This window comes from Eptatretus burgeri, chromosome 16, assembly GCF_056783735.1.
Source record: "Eptatretus burgeri isolate ZD-2024b chromosome 16, Ebu_testis_v1, whole genome shotgun sequence".
Taxonomy (NCBI): domain Eukaryota; kingdom Metazoa; phylum Chordata; class Myxini; order Myxiniformes; family Myxinidae; genus Eptatretus; species Eptatretus burgeri.
Genome location: NC_140976.1, coordinates 48,216,416 through 48,231,244, shown reverse-complemented (window position 1 = coordinate 48,231,244; position 14,829 = coordinate 48,216,416). Strand labels below are relative to the sequence as shown.

General features: G+C 42.4%; 1 long non-coding RNA gene across 1 annotated transcript in view; it reads left to right on the top strand.

Annotated features, from left to right (window-relative positions):
- The window catches only part of LOC147011039 (uncharacterized), a 71,966-nt gene extending 63,828 nt beyond the window's left edge, over window positions 1–8,138 (top strand). Inside the window, exon 2 of the long non-coding RNA XR_015052172.1 lies at window positions 6,913–8,138. This is a non-coding gene — a long non-coding RNA (uncharacterized LOC147011039). The remainder of the gene's footprint in view (window positions 1–6,912) is intronic.
- Window positions 8,139–14,829: the final 6,691 nt, after the last annotated feature.

The window sequence follows — 14,829 nt, the reverse complement described above, 5'->3', positions numbered from 1 at the left end:
TATCGTTCAATGTCTGCCGTTTGATGTCGAACTTCTCAGCTATGGCTGTTTTCTTCATCAGTGGGGTTGCCTCGCAAAACTGGATAATGTCGTATTTTTCTTGGTAGGTTTTAGTTGTAAGCTTCCGCTTAGTCACCATTGTCCTGCCTGCAGTGCGATCAACGTGTGTACGCAGTTATAAATAGCCTATCACTGGCGGTGTACACCAATGAGCGAGCATCACGATTCAATGAAATCGGGCTTCTCACGAGGCAGCAGTTCCGTGTGACGAGTTAGGAGTGGTAATTTACTTGAGTTTCCATTACGTGGGAATGGACAACATCTGACGACTTAGAGATGACGACTTACAGAGGGATGACCCTTTATTCATAGGGATTTAACATGAGATAAATTCGGGACTTTTTGACGCTGCCGACTTAGGCGAAGTGACGAGTTACACGCTGCCGACTTACGCCTAGTCTACTATATATATATATATATATATATATATATATATATATATATATATATATATATATATATATATATATATATATATATATATATATATATCTGGTATTCAGAATGGCTCTGCAGTTGTGTTGTGAGACCCCTTCCAGTTTCACCTGTTAGCCTGTCTTTCCCACCTGTGGTTTTTCCGACTCTTTTTTTTTTTCCCCCCCATACCCCTTCAACACATTCAACTGAAACTTGTTGCATAACTTCATGATGATAAGTTACAGTTCAAGTTTCAAGGCATTTCGTCAATTTTTCAGAGTTGTGCCCTTTTTGGACTTCGACAATATCACATCGGGAGGGGGACACACATATAATTGAAAAGCAATTCTCATTCTTGTTATACTTAGCTACTGCCTGAAGTTCGATTCTTCTATTAGTAAGTTAGACGACAAACTGCTGTTCTGTTTCTGTGCAAGCAATCCCTTATTTCATGTTTTGCAATAAATCTATTAAGTGGTAAAGTGGCTTTTTGATGAGACCGCTAATGTCGATAATGACATATGTTCACAAACCCTTGGCATTAAAAATGGAATATGACTTGCTAAAGACACCAGCAATGTTGGCTCGGGTGCAACAACAATTTCTGCCGCTGAGATTTTTCACGTCGGCTTTCTTAATCCCGGATTCAGGCAGCTTAAACAATATAAAAGCACCTTTCGTTTGAGCTTCAAACTTGGCTTTTCCATCTAAGTACTGGCATCTTGAGGCCGTGACCGGAGGTTGAAAACCCACTTGTCTGTTTTGTCTTATTGCCTTTGTTAGTCGTGTCTTGTCTGTGATGTTTTTTCCACGTTTCCACGGAGCGGTTTCATGTAGCATTAATTTTTTCAGCTCAATAACTTTGGTCAAACCTTCACAAGGATATTGAGCATTTCACTGTCTCTACATGTGAATTACACTTGGTCCTCTGAAAAGCAAGACAACAAGTGGAAATAAGGCAAGTTAATCATTTGCTGAACGAGACAGGTAAATTGATTCACTCAGATGAGCAGATTCCCAACATGCTGCCCTCTTCACAAATATCCTGGCACATCCCCTTACAAAAGGGCTGAATACATTCCGATCCTTATTTATTTTCCAGCCTTGGGAACTTAAGTTCATTATAAATAGATGGCTTGTGTATCGATTTGGGTCCTGTATGTACTGTCATGTACATTCTGTGCTACAAGTTCAACACCTGGATTAAAGAAGCAACTATAAGAACACTCGGTAGAGCACATACTTCCACCACGTACTGCCTGATCCACGAGAAAATATTGGGCCCAATACATTTTTGAAAAATAATGCTATATCTCGATTTTTTCCCCATCTCTCAACGGTGAAGAATCACTTTAAAAATCATCGCATCTGGATCTGGATTCTGATCTTCAACAAAACATAACCAATTCCTTCTTGTCACACACTCAACATGTCCACCAAGTTTCATCCGAATCCGTCCATAACTTTTTGATATATTGTTCTCTATGTCGTTTTGCCCCAAACTTTCAATGGTGAAGAATCACTTTATAAATTCTCGTAGTTAGATCCGGATCTTCACCAAAATCTAATCAGTTCGGCCTTGTCAAACACCCAACCTGCCCACCAAATTTCATCCGGAACCGTCTACAACTTTTTGAGATAGCCTGCACACAAATAAACAAACAGACAGAGAGGGGTGAAACATAACCTCCTTCACCTTCGGTGGCGGAAGTCATAATGTATTCCTGCATCAACGAATCAACATGATAGATGCCTAAGTTGCACTGAGTTGTCATATATAGTGTGTGTGTGTGTGTGTGTGTATGTGTGTGTGTGTGTGTGTGTGTGTGTGTGTGTGTGTGTGTGTGTGTGTGTGTGTGTGTGTGTGTGTGTGTGTGTGTGTGTGCGTGTGCGTGTGCGTGTGCGTGTGCGTGTGCGTGTGCGTGTGCGTGTGCGTGTGCGTGTGCGTCGTTGCGTTGCGTTAGAGAAAGAGAGACAGACAGTTGCTGTTGTTGACTGCTATCTCTACACGTGGATGGGTTTCAGACAATGGAACGGAGACCTACCAGTTCTCAAAGTATCCATCTCCATTTGTGTTTGTGTACGATGTATAATATGTATAATGTGTTGTGTAATATCTATAATATGTCACGTATATGTGTTTAATCACGATCCATGTGCAAGTGCATTCACAACCATGCATGTGTCTGCATAATCACAATTCATCTATGTGTGCATGTGTACGTGCCATTGCCACCTGTCATCATCTCCACTCAAGAGTCTTCAAGACTGAATGGAGTCTTCTCTGGTCCTGAAGCATCCATCTTCACCTCAGCATGGAACCATGATTCCTGCACCTAGCCCTCTCCTTATTCGTGCTCCATTTCCTCCTCTGTCCTCGATGTGGTGACAATGTAGATCTCTGCGACCTCCTGTGTGGCCTCCACGCTATGACCAGTCTCAATCTCTTCCTTCTTGGTCTCATCCTTCCTTGAATGCATAGAGTCGGCAAAACTCAACAAGCCGCAAGTCAAGGCCAGGGTGGCATGCCGCGTCCCAAACATGTCAAGTGTGCTTTTTGGGTGGTCCTCAGCCTCACCAAAGCTGCTGCTCTTGGCTCGGTTCTCGCTCTCATCGAAGTTGTTGTATTCGGCATGGTCCTGTATCCCATGCAACTTGGTTCCATGTGGGCTGAAGTTGGCAAAAAGGGAGTCGCAAAAGCTCGGACATTCGTTTTCAGCATGATAAGGTTGGCAAAACCCAGAGATCTGCAAGGCCAGGCCTCATTCCAAATGCATGTTGATCAGCACGACTCCGAGTGCCACATGTGTGGCCCTCGGCCTCACCAAAGCTGCCGTCTTCAGCTTGGTTCTCTCTCCCATTGAAGTTGTTGTATTTGGCGCGGTCCTCAATCACTCAAAACTCAGCCTCTATCATCAACAGGTAGAACTTTTCAAGAGGGAGTCGCCAAAGCTCAGGCCTTCTCTCCCAGAAGCATGGGGTCAACAAATCCCGCCATGCTGCAGGGCCAGGCCAGCCACGTCTCAAACACATGTCAAATGCCGTGATACACATGTCAAATACACATGTCAAATGGTGTCAAATGGTGTGATACTGGGTGCCTCATGTGCAGTCATTGTTCACATCAAAGCTGATGTTTTCCACTCAGTTTTCATGACCTTCAAAACTGTTGTATGTGTGTGTACGTGTTCAAGTTGCTGTTGGTAGCCTGCTATTCTCCACACATGGGTGGGTGTCAGGAGATGGAACGGAGACCTACCGATCTCAAAGTATCCACCTCCGTGTGTGTGTGTGTGTGTGTGTGTGTGTGTGTGTGTGTGTGTGTGTGTGTGTGTGTGTGTGTGTGTGTGTTATTGGTGTTGTTGTTGGTTGTTATCTACATATGCGGTTTTCAGAAAGTGGAATGGAGTCCTCCCAGGTCTCGAAGTATCCACCTCCATTTTTTGTAAGGGGGAGGGGGGATCACGGTTAAGGGACCAAGCTGTAAGGTTTTGTTCTTCTCAAAGTTTTATTCTGAGGGCTCTTCTCAGGATCGTCACTGAGCAGCTTCCAAATGCAGTTTATTTGTATTAATATTCCCCGGCTGGTTTGTATTATCTCTGTAAGGTTTGTGAGGGAAAAATTTATATTAATGTATTTTAAATTGTAACAAATGGAGTTTCAGAAATGTAACTTTTATGCTGCAAATTGAATTGGCTGTCATTTCTGGCCAAAAGACTTTTGCCCTAAATGATAAGAAATGTGTTGTTCTGGAGCAGAGTGACCGAGCTGATAAATGAACCTTTGCTTAGAAAATGTACGAAGTAGCTTTATGTCTAAAAGACACGTCTACAGTCTGGGTGAATATCCCCCAACCTCTCTCTCATGGAAGTATAAAATGTTTTGAAAGGCACATTTTCTTAGTACAAGCACGTGAGGAAGTATAGTTTCTCAGTGGCTCGTACTCCTTGGAACTGACCAAGTACCAAGTTAGAATAAAACTCTCTGATGTAATGTAGAAGTGAATTGAATCGGGTTGGTCTAACTGTGAACTAAAATAAGAATAAATGAAATAGAACCAAATAATATTGCAATCAAATGGGGATTCTTAAGTTCATTGTACAAAGGTGAGAAGTGTATGGTGTATAATTAGGAAATAAATTGTTTCACAAGGAAGGACTTGTGTGGACATCAGTTTTATCAGTGTCGATAGGGTTTTTTGTAGGGTTTTATAATCAAATTGGACAAACGTTAAACTCTGTCTGAAGTCAAATAGGATTCCACAATCGACCAGTTAGAATCCTTCAGGAGGACAACGATCACAACAAGGTGGGTTAAAAAATCCACATCAGTTGGCGCCGAGACTCGGATTCGAACCGACGTTGGTGCGGTGCTCGTGACCGGAGGTGCTTAATCTGCCGGAGGCAGTGCCTGGAGGAACGACAAGTGCTTGAGCGAAGGTAAGGGAGAGCGCTCTCAGCAGGTAACGCATTTCGAACAAAGAAAAGTTCATTGTCAGATAATTTTATTGAGAGAAAGAAGAGGATCTGGCAGAGAGAGTCCGTTTTAAAGTAAACAATAAGTACTGTAGTTGTTTTAGAAAAGTGCTGGAGAAGAAGAGGAGTCAGATGACAAGAAGAGGCTCGTTGAGGAGCCAGATGCGTAATTAAATAGGCATGATGAAGTGACATGCCACATGTTTGCATTGATACGGACCGGCTGTGAGAGAGACGCCGAGGACACGGCTGAGACGCCGAGATAGGGTTAAAATAGATAAACATTGTAAGTTACCTGTTTGTAAGAGTTTTAAGAGTTACTTTTTGTTCATTGAACTCACTGGAAGTTTGTTGGCAGTGAGGTTGTTATATTATATTGTGTGGAGGTTTTACAGATTTGTAGATGCAATGATTTGCACGAAACGTTTTGTAGAGTGCAAGAGATGATTAACCAGCTGGGAGCATGGTGGGTGATTTGTTCCTGAGAGTAAAAAAAAAAAAGAAACTTGTGCGATTCCAATATTCACTGCAATGAAACGTGTTCTGTTGGGATTTTGACGATATTTTAACTCGTGCTGAGTTGAGCTGTGGGTCTGTTTGAAATGGCATGTTATACATTCTTGGCGTTGTATTTCCACGCGAAGGTCGCAAACTACACTGTGTGAGACCCCCTCCACTCGATCTGTGGGGGGTGGCCTATCTTTACACTGAGTCTTTGTTCGAGCATTTGCTTTAAGTGTGAAATTCGATTCATATGCAGATTCAAGAGGATGAGTTAGAAATGTGATTGGTATTTGTCATGTGATCACATGCGAGTCTATGAGATGCAATGCTGTCTAGTGTATGTGTTGAAGCCATGACAGAGTAATGCAAACTGTGGGTTTTGCCTGTCAGAGTTTTTTTTCCTTTTTCTTCCCACTGGATGTGGAGAGAACTTCCTGTTCCTCGTTCCTTGGTGTTTGTGGCGCACCCTCTGGACTGAATCTGTTTAAAGTGAAGTCCATTTAGGAAAAAGTGTTGAAGTTTTATTTTACAACCATCGGGATTTTGAATAAATTGTGAAATAACAATTGTGAATGTGGATATACTGTATGTGATTTAAATGTAGAAACGTGATTTGGAATGATTTTAATGATTTGATGATGTTTAGCATGTGGGGCAATTCACAGATAATAGATGATTCCCTCGGATGGACGTTGAAATATTGTTTTATTCGTCTGCGAATGTTGAGGTTACCTGAACTTGTGCTGGGAAGGCAATGGCAAACAACCCAGTGTAACCATTTGATCGATTCAGTCAAGGTAAATTCATGATTTAATTGGATAGATGCTGAAGATTAAATTTTTCATTTATGGATTTTAAAAGGAAATATTTTGTTTTGACCAAAAAGTTGTTTAAGAGAGTTTGGATGTTTATTAGTCTGAAGTTTAAGATGCTTTTCCAAGACTGGGATAAAGATTGTGGAGGGTGAAGCTGCATGTGTAGACAGAGTGTTTGAGCTGCAATATAAATGATATTTGCCTGATAACAGATTTGACAAGTGATTTGACAATTTTTGAACAACTGTTTAAAATGATTTATTTGTTTTGATAAAAGAAAATGGATTCGTAATTGAGAAGGTCGGAGGAAGTGATAGATGGTTTGTGTATGTGAGTTGGAAAAATGGCAGCATGTTTGCTGTTTTGGTGAGAGAGAAGTGGACAGATGGAGAAATGTCAGAGATTTAAAATGTCGATGGAAATAGCAAATGAGATGGATGTTTTGAGTATACGTACAACTGGGATTTCTGTATATTTTAGCATGTTGTTTTGGGAAATAACAAGGAAAGGGATTAAAATATTGATATGACATATAATGCAAGTTAAATGCTTCCATAACAATCTTTGTTAGTCTTGTAGAACTACATGTGCCCATGACGTTTATTGATTGGTGTTTAATTGATGCTTTGTTTGTTTCGGAGTGTTGAAAGCAGTCTTTGAAGCACTGTACGATTTCATCTAAATGAAGTTTGGAAAGAAATTCCACACAAAGATTGGACGAATGGAGAACCCAGATTTGGGTGATTGAGCATTCAACACATAATTATGCCTCCCCTTCCTGAGGAGATAAGATGGACCAATGTGGGAAAAGAAAGAAAAAACCCACTGAGGAGAAGGTTGAGCAAAGTCTTAACGTCGGCGTTGTGTGGTGCCTGCATGGAGGAATGTTCTCAGCCACACTCTCGATTGCCGCTCTGCAAATACATCGTGAATTTGCTGTGGTTGCTTCAATGTACGACAGGCCTGGAATTCCACACTGCGCTCCTTCAACCCAGTGTCTGGCCCAAACTTGTACTTGCCCACATCTACCTTCTCCTCAGCTCAAGGAGTGCTTCGATTGTGTTTCCCGTTGGGTGCCGCTCTATCCACAGCCTGACCTGTTTATCTTCTGACTTCGGGTAGCATGTTTTCAATGTGTGACACATGCTGATGAAAAGGCCATAAATTAAATGGAAACTCACTCATTTTCTGATATGAGCACATGCTGCCATTGTTGATTGAACTTGAATAATGGAAATCTTTTCTCCTTCAGGAATGGGACATGGTAATCATGTGTAAGAAAAATTATTCAAATTTTCCTTAAAAAAAAAAAACGGGGGAGTGTGGGGGAAAAATTTATATTAATGTATTTTAAATTGTAACAAATGGAGTTTCAGAAATGTAACTTTTATGCTGCAAATTGAATTGGCTGTCATTTCTGGCCAAAAGACTTTTGGCCTAAATGATAAGAAATGTGTTGTTCTGGAGCAGAGTGACCGAGCTGATAAATGAACCTTTGCTTAGAAAATGTACGAAGTGGCTTTTTGTCTAAAAGACACGTCTACAGTCTGGGTGAATATCCCCCAACCTCTCTCTCATGGAAGTATAAAATGTTTTGAAAGGCACATTTTCTTAGTACGAGCACATGAGGAAGTATAGTTTCTCAGTGGCTTGTACTCCTTGGAACTGACCAAGTACCAAGTTTGAATAAAACTCTCTGATGTAATGTAGAAGTGAATTGAATCGGGTTGGTGTAACTGTTAACTAAAATAAGAATAAATGAAATAGAACCAAATAATATTGCAATCAAATGGGGATTCTTAAGTTCATTGTACAAAGGTGAGAAGTGTATGGTGTATAATTAGGAAATAAATTGTTTCACAAGGAAGGACTTGTGTGGACATCAGTTTTATCAGTGTCGATAGGGTTTTTTGTAGGGTTTTATAATCAAATCGGACAAACGTTAAACTCTGTCTGAAGTCAAATAGGATTCCACAATCGACCAGTTAGAATCCTTCAGGAGGACAACGATCACAACAAGGTGGGTTAAAAAATCCACATCAGGTTCTTCTTCCTCATTCTCATTGCTTCAATGATCACTGGTACTGGTACAATTTTGGTGCTCTTCAGATTCCAGGTGCTCAATTAGCAACCTCAATTTGCGATGCCATTTTTTTTCGATTTTATACATAAGTACTATATCCGGTCGCAGTGTTTTGTTTTCCATATTCACGCTCCATGGGATCATCAGGTGGTATGTGTTCTCAATTATCACTTTTGGTTCATGTTTCCATGAGTTTTCTGGGACTGGGATATTGAACATTTTGCAGATATGCCACTGGATTACTCTACATACTCTGTTGTGCTTTTGGGTATACAGCTGCTCTGACATGATTTTTTTACATCCTGATAGGAGGTGGCTCATGCTTTCTGTTTCTACCTTGCAGAACCTACGCTTGTCCGATTGACTCTTTCTCGCCATTTTCTTAAAGCCATTTGTGTCGTGTCCCTGGTCTTGGGCATTTATATTGATTTGTTCTCCATCTCAGTTGAGATGTCCTATCTCCTGAGCCATTCCAATGAGCCTTCTTTGCCTATGCCCAGTCTGTCCAACTCTTTTTATATTGTTGCGGTTCTGCAAAGCCGGCACTCCCCCAAGGCGAAGCCATACAACTCGGAGAGGTCCCGAGGCAGTTATTTCATGAGTATTCATATTAGATCGTCCTTCCCTCATGTCTGTGGGTATGTGGCACAAAATCGGTTGGGAGGGCTTCAGGTTGGTCTTTATTCTCCCCTTTATCTATTTTATTTACTTTGCTAACCACACAATCTTCTCTTCATGCACGCATGCATGCCACAGCCTCAAAGTAACAAGAGAGACACCTCATTAGCATATGCCGCCAAAACCCCATTCAAACCGCATCATTCCCAAACCGACCATCAACTCAGATCTTCTCAAGACTCAAAACACAACATTACATCATTCCTATAACCATCACAACATCCTTACAAAAATCCCTACATCCATTCTAGCTCACTCAAGCCTGGTGTTGGCTTAGTGGTTAGGGTGGTGGCTTGGGATCCCAGCGTCCTGAGTTCAAGCCCCGTTGGCTGCTGAATTAACACCAGGGGGTTGACTCAGCCTGTCATCCTTCCGAGGTCGGCGAAATGAGTACCAGTGTACTGGTCCCGGTTAGAATAGGTGTACAATATCCCTGTGTGTCGTAAGAGGCGACCTGGGTTGGCGTCAGGAAGGGCATCCGGCCATAAAAAAAACATTGCCTCAAGGAAAAGCCCAACCGCTGCACAGCAGGGAAAAATGGCTGTAAAAACGGTCATTATTTTATCTTTCATTCAAGCTCACTCACCTCACCATAATCACTACAACGCTTCAACCACCACACCATAACTGCTACAACGCTTCACTCACCTCACCATAACCACTACAATGCTTGCTTATCTCACCATAACAGCTCCAGTGCTTCAACGACCTCACCTTAACCACCACAATACTTCAAGCATCTCACCACAACCGCTACAAATTCCACAATCACAGTCACCACCCCAGGTGCACACCATTGTCCTTTGAAGATGTCGGGGAACCATGGACGCTACCTACCATAACATGCTGTGTTCGGAATGTGTTGGCATGTCGCTCAAAGTGCAAATATGCACTAGAATCTGTTCATCATCGCCTCGATAGCCCTGGCTTTCTGCTCAATCATGACCCCCATTTGGTGTCCAGCGCACGTTCATGGTTGGAAAGCACCCCCAGAAGCCCGTGCCCCATGTTAATCTCGGAGCTCCATCACGTGATCAAGTTCGGGGGCGAATAAGGCCATTTTTGGCAACGGGTCCTTGTAGGGGCAGGGCTAATTCTTGGAAAAGTGTCTGTGCACCAATGGGCATGGTGGAGAATGCCTGCTAACTGTCCTGATATGACTTTGGGCTCCTCTCTCACCAGACAGCTACAAAATACCCTGCAAAGGGAGTTCAGTTGATGAGAGTTCTGGGAGGGAGACACTTCTGTCTTGATTGGCAGTATGGGGTGGAAGGTGGAACAGAGCAGGCAGACCAGAGCGCTGGGCGGGCGAGTGAATCAAGCGCTACACCGATCAAAGTTATCAGACCGTCAGCACTTATATTTACGGACTTTCTCACACTTCATTATTTAGCTATTTTATCACACATTCTGTCTCTTGTCTATTATCTCATCTGTTGTGGATACAAAAGAGTGACCTCACAGATACGCACCTCTTCCCATTTTCCCTTCTCTGTACCTCATTTGCATTTCATTGCACCTCATCACACCTCCTCAAATCTCACTCCTTAGACAACCCCAGTGTTTTCTTCTCCTGCCCCTCCTAAGTGACTGGGAAGCATAGGCCCATCGGCCACGCCAGGTACCATAGAGTTCGTTAACACGTCGTTCTCTCTCTCTCTCTCTCTCTCTCTCTCTCTCTCTCTCTCTCTCTCTCTCTCTCTCTCTCTCTCTCTCTCTCTCTCTCTCTCTCTCTCTCTCTCTCTCTCTCACTCTCTCACTCTCTCACTCTCTCACTCTCTCACTCTCTCACTCTCTCACTCTCTCACTCTCTCACTCTCTCACTCTCTCACTCTCTCACTCTCTCACTCTCTCACTCTCTCACTCTCTCACTCTCTCACTCTCTCACTCTCTCACTCTCTCACTCTCTCACTCTCTCACTCTCTCACTCTCTCACTCTCTCACTCTCTCACTCTCTCACTCTCTCACTCTCTCACTCTCTCACTCTCTCACTCTCTCACTCTCTCACTCTCACTCACTTTTCTTAGGCTATGTTTCTGATGGTGCCTGTCTTGTACAGTGTAAAGCTAAGATTGTAGAAGTTATTTATATTGGTATAAGTCTTCACTGTGTCCTTTATTGTTCTTTGTAAATATTTGCATATTCTTTTATTTCATTTATTACAAATAAACCTGTGTTATAAATGTACCCAGCTCGCCCTGTATTTGCCTCCATTGGTCTAGCAAAGTCCGCACGTTCGTGTTAGCCAGGAAGTTCTACGCCACATGAATTCCTCTTATTAGCCAGTGCACATTCACTGTATTGCTCGGCAGTAATTTAGGTGTGTCCTAAGGGCACGAGACCCCCCCCCCTTCGTGTGGCCATCCACAGGTAAGGCATCAGGTGAAGTTGTGTAACCTTGCCAGGACTGGCATTTCCAATCGGTGTTCATTGTTGCTTCACAACCCGCCAGCACGTGGAGATATCTGTGCCCGGTGGCCTTCGGACCGGGTGTTTCGGAGGGACCCGTGTACTTCCCCTCGTGGTGAGCCTCGAACCCTGGATCAACAACAATATCTTCCTGCTCTTTTGTTGTTCTCCCAGTTTTCAGTGTATATCTGTTGATATTTCACTTTGTCTTTTCCTTTCATCTTTTTTGCAATAATTTCGACCTGTATTCATTGCTGTTTCGCTTTCATACGTGAAATCTTCCATTTGCATCCGTCTTTAGAAATTTTTTGCAAGGTGGGTTAGGGATAGCTTCTCTGGCTTTCTTTCTTTGGGTTTGCATACAAACTGGATTCAGGAGTCTGTTGAACTTTTCACGTCTTCAGACAATCCGACAGATGTCATTCTGTGTGCTTGGTTGAGTTGCATCAGGCCAATATCTCTGACTCATCTTGGCAGGTACATTATTGGGATGCACTGGTTTTTGTAGAACATTTTGTGGATGGTGAGGAGTTTCATTGTTGTAATATTTAGTTTTTTGATTTCCAATTGTGAGCAGTTTATTATTCTGCAGCTGCATTGGAATACTGGTATTGCTTGTTGGTTGATGGTTTTGATTTTGTTTCTCGTGGTGAGATATATTTTCAGGATCGGCCTCATTCTGCCCAAATATTATTTGGTAATTGTTCTACCCTCTTCTTTTCCGGGGCATTTGTATGATGCTTCATTTTCGAGTTCCTTTATTTTTGTATTGAGTCCATTGTCTGATTTTGTCGGTCTGCCTTGTACGAATGTGCACGTGGCACACTCATCCCGGCCAAATTCCATTTGAATGCCGCTGGAGTACTGCTTCACTAATTTCAGTTCCTCTGCCAATTTTTCGTTATTCAGTGCAAAGAGCTTTAAATCATTCATGCACAGTAAATGTGTTACCCTCCCTGCTTCTTTGGCCGTTCTTCCATTGGATGTTCAGGTGTATCCAAATCCTTGCTCCTTAATGAGGTTGTTCTGTGTGCCTGAGCCAGGCAAAACAGGACCAGGGAAAGGCTGTCTTCTTGGAAGATCTTACGTCATATATTCACCCCGAGTATTTGATATTTCCTTCTGAGTGTAGTATTAGTGTGGTATTCCAGAGATTCATATGCATTCTCAACCAGTTTGGTTATTTGGGGTGTGTGTGTGTGTGTGTGTGTGTGTGTGTGTGTGTGTGTGTGTGTGTGTGTGTGTGTGTGTGTGTGTGTGTGTGTGTGTGTGTGTGTGTGTACTTGCTTAATGACATTACCATTTTAATTATAATTTATTTTCACTTTTCGTCTTTCTTTTTCTATGTCTATGGACAAGTAAAATCTTGCGAATCGTTTTTGTAAGGCTCCCTTGACTGTACCTGGATTGGGTTGAGGGTAAATATGTCGCAGCCAAAACCCAAATGAAATCCTCCCGATGGTTCCATCTTTGCCTAGTCTGGTTCCTCCGGATAGCTCCAATGCTGTATTTGGTGTTTTATTTGATCTTGCTAATGAACCGAAGAAGTGTCAATCAAAACATTACCATACATTACCATACATTACCATACAGAACATCCGTTAGATGTTCTGCATTTGAGAATCCCTCCTGATACCCCAATTTCAAATCCCATATCCTGCGTTGATTTGTCCAATGTCTAAATGACACAAAATTTATAAAATAAATGGCACATACTGGTATACTACCGATTGTCTTTCAATAAATGTAACTGTTGGGCGTTTGGGGTTAGAATATGTTACATTTACTTATCTGGTTCCACAATGGAGAAATAATTACCTTTCCAACATAACAATTGTTCATCTTGCGAGCACAGGTGAAAATGTGACATTATACACAATTGAAATGTAATACGGGAATTTTAAAAATAGATATAAATATGCATTTTTCGCTCGAATCACCGATAGAACATCATGAGCACACTCGAGTTGTTGTGCCAATGAAAACAATGGATTCCTGGAAATTGACAGAGTGAAACAAAATAATGGGGAGAACAATGTCACAAAAGGTGAAAGTTGTGATTTTTCCTTCCCAATGCCTGTTTGTCCTTTGTTCTGCTGTCAGCTCAGCCACGAGATGACGACTGTTTTTGTTTCTTTGAAGGTTGGTTTGCAGTGATTGTTTGCATCAATCACATCTTAAATCGAAAGGTTACACAGATGCCAACCCTCCCGATTTCATCGGGAGGCTTCCGAAAATTCACCCAAACTCCCGCCCTTACGATCACTATCCTTATCCTCCCGAAATTTTGATATTTTTGCACTGTTCACTAATCAGAATGTACTAGTATGAGAATTGAATGAAAAGCATCGTCTGCTACGTATAGCATGTGGTAACTCCATAACGTTCGCTGCTACCAAATTGTACGTAAAAAATTGCAAATTCAAATGAGGAGCAGCGAAACATTGGGTCTGGATCTCGCTTATGCGATCATGCACTGAGATTTAGTGCATGCGGTATGTGTGCAATACAGTGCATGCGGTATGTATGCACAGTGTATATGCATGCGATACGCTCACTGCATGCAGCTGGGCCCCGTACCAGCCGGGCGGTCGCGACCACCGTGCGGTGTTTAACAGCCGCTAGAGTTCTACGAGTCGCGCTGCAGCTGTGGAACATCGACTTCGAAGTTACCGATGCTTCAAGCCCTCGATGTTGATTACGAAATGGCAGAAAAGAAGCTTACGAAGACCAAGAAATGGTCTCAGAAGTACAAGACCGAATACAGTCTCCAATACCCGTGTATTCGAAAGTCTGAAAGAGGAATTCATCATGCGTATTGTACAGTATGCAGCGTTGATATTTCAGTTGAGCACGGAGGTCGCGATGATATTCGGAAGCACGTTGGAAGCAAACGGCACACAGACATTGCAAAGGAGAGATCTTCGAGCACGAGTACCGGTACACTTCTGAATTATTTCACCAAACAAGGGACAAGCGAGGAAGAGGATGTTACCCGAGCGGAACTTCTCTTTAGTGGATTTATTGTGGAACATAACTTGCCCATATCAGTCTCAGATCATGCTGGACCTCTATTTCAAAAGATGTTTCCAGATTCAAAAGTTGCTTCAAAGTATGGATGTGCAAGAACAAAAACTTCAGCAATAATTGGTGAGTTGTCAAATGTGACTGCTTCATCTATTGCCGATATTGCTAGACTAGCTCCATTTAGCCTAGCTACAGACGGTAGCAATGACAGTGGTGAGGCCCAGCTATATCCTGTCCTGATTTCGTACTATGACAACAGTGCTGGGATTGTGAAGCAAGGTTTGCTAAGTTTGCCTGCATGCAAACAAGATTCCACTGGAGAAAACATTTTCAAACTGCTTGATCATGAGTTCAGTGACAG